Genomic DNA, 5,244 nt, shown 5'->3' on the forward strand with positions numbered 1-5,244 from the left:
TATTTTAAGACATTTATCATTAATATTAGCATTTGACTTGCTTTATAAACTGATGTGATATTAGTAGCCAAAAAAGGTTCAGAATTAATGAAGGTGGCTGCAATAGTATGTGATCACTGCATTAGAATGCACGGCCCCAGACTGACTCTGCTGGCAGACTCCAGGCCCCTGGGACGTGTTTCTACTGCTGGGCTCAGTGTTGGTGCAGGCACTTGTTAAAATGACTTTCTAGTGTTGCATAACACGGTGCTTAAGTGGAAATGAGTCCAATAGTGTGACTGGTTTCTAGCACTCTGTGCTGTCTGGTAAAGGCACTGCTCAAGTCTGAGTTTAACACCCACCACAGCATTTAGCATTTGAAAACATGCGGCGGGAAACAGACAGCCTTTATGTCAGACAGGCTGAGCGACAGTGATAAGAATATTATAACTAATAACTTCTACCGTGTTGGCATTTTGCATTCCAAAAGTTTGGGATTGTAGCAACATTTATTTTACATCATAAAACTAAGGTACAGTACAAACAGACTGCAGCACACCCACATAATTTAGGGAAAGTGTCATGACCATTGTAGGCCACAAGAAAAACACTGTCCCAAACATTTGTAGTAGCCTGCTTGCATTACTGCAGTGTTAGCAACAGTTAACAGGACACTGCAGTCCAGACAGAAGGTCAGAAGCTACTTTAAGCCTACACCCACACAGTAAAGTACTACAGCACAGCTTTACTCACTCCACACAGTAAAGACAGTAAAGTACAGTACTGCAGCACAGCTTTACTCACTCCACACAGTAAATACAGTAAAGTACTACAGCACAGCTTTACTCACTCCACACAGTAAAGACAGTAAAGTACAGTACTGCAGCACAGCTTTACTCACTCCACACAGTAAAGACAGTAAAGTACAGTACAGCAGCACAGCTTTACTCACTCCACACAGTAAAGACAGTAAAGTACAGTACTGCAGCACAGCTTTACTCACTCCACACAGTAAAGACAGTAAAGTACAGTACTGCAGCACAGCTTTACTCACTCCACACAGTAAAGACAGTAAAGTACAGTACTGCAGCACAGCTTTACTCACTCCACACAGTAAAGACAGTAAAGTACAGTACTGCAGCACAGCTTTACTCACTCCACACAGTAAAGACAGTAAAGTAAAGTACTGCAGCACAGCTTTACTCACTCCACACAGTAAAGACAGTAAAGTACAGTACTGCAGCACAGCTTTACTCACTCCACACAGTAAAGACAGTAAAGTACAGTACTGCAGCACAGCTTTACTCACTTCACACAGTAAAGACAGTAAAGTACAGTACTGCAGCACAGCTTTACTCACTCCACACAGTAAAGACAGTAAAGTACAGTACTGCAGCACAGCTTTACTCACTCCACACAGTAAAGACAGTAAAGTACAGTACTGCAGCACAGCTTTACTCACTCCACACAGTAAAGACAGTAAAGTACAGTACTGCAGCACAGCTTTACTCACTCCACACAGTAAAGACAGTAAAGTACAGTACTGCAGCACAGCTTTACTCACTCCACACAGTAAAGACAGTAAAGTACAGTACTGCAGCACAGCTTTACTCACTCCACACAGTAAAGACAGTAAAGTACAGTACTGCAGCACAGCTTTACTCACTCCACACAGTAAAGACAGTAAAGTACAGTACTGCAGCACAGCTTTACTCACTCCACACAGTAAAGACAGTAAAGTACAGTACTGCAGCACAGCTTTACTCACTCCACACAGTAAATACAGTAAAGTACTACAGCACAGCTTTACTCACTCCACACAGTAAAGACAGTAAAGTACAGTACTGCAGCACAGCTTTACTCACTTCACACAGTAAAGACAGTAAAGTACAGTACTGCAGCACAGCTTTACTCACTCCACACAGTAAAGACAGTAAAGTACAGTACTGCAGCACAGCTTTACTCACTCCACACAGTAAAGACAGTAAAGTACAGTACTGCAGCACAGCTTTACTCACTTCACACAGTAAAGACAGTAAAGTACAGTACTGCAGCACAGCTTTACTCACTCCACACAGTAAAGACAGTAAAGTACTACAGCACAGCTTTACTCACTCCACACAGTAAAGACAGTAAAGTACAGTACTGCAGCACAGCTTTACTCACTTCACACAGTAAAGACAGTAAAGTACAGTACTGCAGCACAGCTTTACTCACTTCACACAGTAAAGACAGTAAAGTACAGTACTGCAGCACAGCTTTACTCACTCCACACAGTAAAGACAGTAAAGTACAGTACTGCAGCACAGCTTTACTCACTTCACACAGTAAAGACAGTAAAGTAAAGTACTGCAGCACAGCTTTACTCACTTCACACAGTAAAGACAGTAAAGTACAGTACTGCAGCACAGCTTTACTCACTCCACACAGTAAAGACAGTAAAGTAAAGTGCTGCAGCACAGCTTTACTCACTTCACACAGTAAAGACAGTAAAGTAAAGTACTGCAGCACAGCTTTACTCACTTCACACAGTAAAGACAGTAAAGTACAGTACTGCAGCACAGCTTTACTCACTTCACACAGTAAAGACAGTAAAGTACAGTACTGCAGCACAGCTTTACTCACTCCACACAGTAAAGACAGTAAAGTACAGTACTGCAGCACAGCTTTACTCACTCCACACAGTAAATACAGTAAAGTACTACAGCACAGCTTTACTCACTCCACACAGTAAAGACAGTAAAGTACAGTACTGCAGCACAGCTTTACTCACTCCACACAGTAAAGACAGTAAAGTAAAGTACTGCAGCACAGCTTTACTCACTCCACACAGTAAAGACAGTAAAGTACAGTACTGCAGCACAGCTTTACTCACTCCACACAGTAAAGACAGTAAAGTACAGTACTGCAGCACAGCTTTACTCACTCCACACAGTAAAGACAGTAAAGTACAGTACTGCAGCACAGCTTTACTCACTCCACACAGTAAAGACAGTAAAGTACAGTACTGCAGCACAGCTTTACTCACTCCACACAGTAAAGACAGTAAAGTACAGTACTGCAGCACAGCTTTACTCACTCCACACAGTAAAGACAGTAAAGTACAGTACTGCAGCACAGTTTTACTCACTTCACACAGTAAAGACAGTAAAGTACAGTACTGCAGCACAGCTTTACTCACTCCACACAGTAAAGACAGTAAAGTACAGTACTGCAGCACAGCTTTACTCACTCCACACAGTAAAGACAGTAAAGTAAAGTGCTGCAGCACAGCTTTACTCACTCCACACAGTAAAGACAGTAAAGTAAAGTGCTGCAGCACAGCTTTACTCACTTCACACAGTAAAGACAGTTAAGTACAGTACTGCAGCACAGCTTTACTCACTCCACACAGTAAAGACAGTAAAGTACAGTACTGCAGCACAGCTTTACTCACTCCACACAGTAAAGACAGTAAAGTACAGTACTGCAGCACAGCTTTACTCACTTCACACAGTAAAGACAGTAAAGTACAGTACTGCAGCACAGCTTTACTCACTCCACACAGTAAAGACAGTAAAGTACAGTACTGCAGCACAGCTTTACTCACTCCACACAGTAAAGACAGTAAAGTAAAGTGCTGCAGCACAGCTTTACTCACTCCACACAGTAAAGACAGTAAAGTAAAGTGCTGCAGCACAGCTTTACTCACTTCACACAGTAAAGACAGTTAAGTACAGTACTGCAGCACAGCTTTACTCACTCCACACAGTAAAGACAGTAAAGTACAGTACTGCAGCACAGCTTTACTCACTCCACACAGTAAAGACAGTAAAGTACAGTACTGCAGCACAGCTTTACTCACTTCACACAGTAAAGACAGTAAAGTACAGTACTGCAGCACAGCTTTACTCACTCCACACAGTAAAGACAGTAAAGTACAGTACTGCAGCACAGCTTTACTCACTCCACACAGTAAAGACAGTAAAGTACAGTACTGCAGCACAGCTTTACTCACTCCACACAGTAAAGACAGTAAAGTACAGTACTGCAGCACAGCTTTACTCACTCCACACAGTAAAGACAGTAAAGTACAGTACTGCAGCACAGCTTTACTCACTCCACACAGTAAAGACAGTAAAGTAAAGTGCTGCAGCACAGCTTTACTCACTCCACACAGTAAAGACAGTAAAGTAAAGTGCTGCAGCACAGCTTTACTCACTTCACACAGTAAAGACAGTAAAGTACAGTACTGCAGCACAGCTTTACTCACTCCACACAGTAAAGACAGTAAAGTAAAGTACTGCAGCACAGCTTTACTCACTTCACACAGTAAAGACAGTAAAGTACAGTACTGCAGCACAGCTTTACTCACTTCACACAGTAAAGACAGTAAAGTACAGTACTGCAGCACAGCTTTACTCACTCCACACAGTAAAGACAGTAAAGTACAGTACTGCAGCACAGCTTTACTCACTCCACACAGTAAAGACAGTAAAGTACAGTGCTGCAGCACAGCTTTACTCACTTCACACAGTAAAGACAGTAAAGTACAGTACTGCAGCACAGCTTTACTCACTCCACACAGTAAAGACAGTAAAGTACAGTGCTGCAGCACAGCTTTACTCACTCCACACAGTAAAGACAGTAAAGTAAAGTACTGCAGCACAGCTTTACTCACTTCACACAGTAAAGACAGTAAAGTACAGTACTGCAGCACAGCTTTACTCACTCCACACAGTAAAGACAGTAAAGTACAGTACTGCAGCACAGCTTTACTCACTCCACACAGTAAAAAACAGTAAAGTAAAGTACTGCAGCACAGCTTTACTCACTCCACACAGTAAGGACAGTAAAGTACAGTACTGCAGCACAGCTTTACTCACTCCACACAGTAAAGACAGTAAAGTACAGTACTGCAGCACAGCTTTACTCACTTCACACAGTAAAGACAGTAAAGTACAGTACTGCAGCACAGCTTTACTCACTTCACACAGTAAAGACAGTAAAGTACAGTACTGCAGCACAGCTTTACTCACTCCACACAGTAAAGACAGTAAAGTAAAGTGCTGCAGCACAGCTTTACTCACTCCACACAGTAAAGACAGTAAAGTAAAGTGCTGCAGCACAGCTTTACTCACTCCACACAGTAAAGACAGTAAAGTAAAGTACTGCAGCACAGCTTTACTCACTTCACACAGTAAAGACAGTAAAGTACAGTACTGCAGCACAGCTTTACTCACTCCACACAGTAAAGACAGTAAAGTACAGTACTGCAGCACAGCT

This window comes from Eucyclogobius newberryi, unplaced genomic scaffold (assembly GCF_026437365.1).
Source record: "Eucyclogobius newberryi isolate DKJ021-1_F unplaced genomic scaffold, fEucNew1.0.hap1 SCAF_21, whole genome shotgun sequence".
Taxonomy (NCBI): Eukaryota; Metazoa; Chordata; class Actinopteri; order Gobiiformes; family Gobiidae; genus Eucyclogobius; species Eucyclogobius newberryi.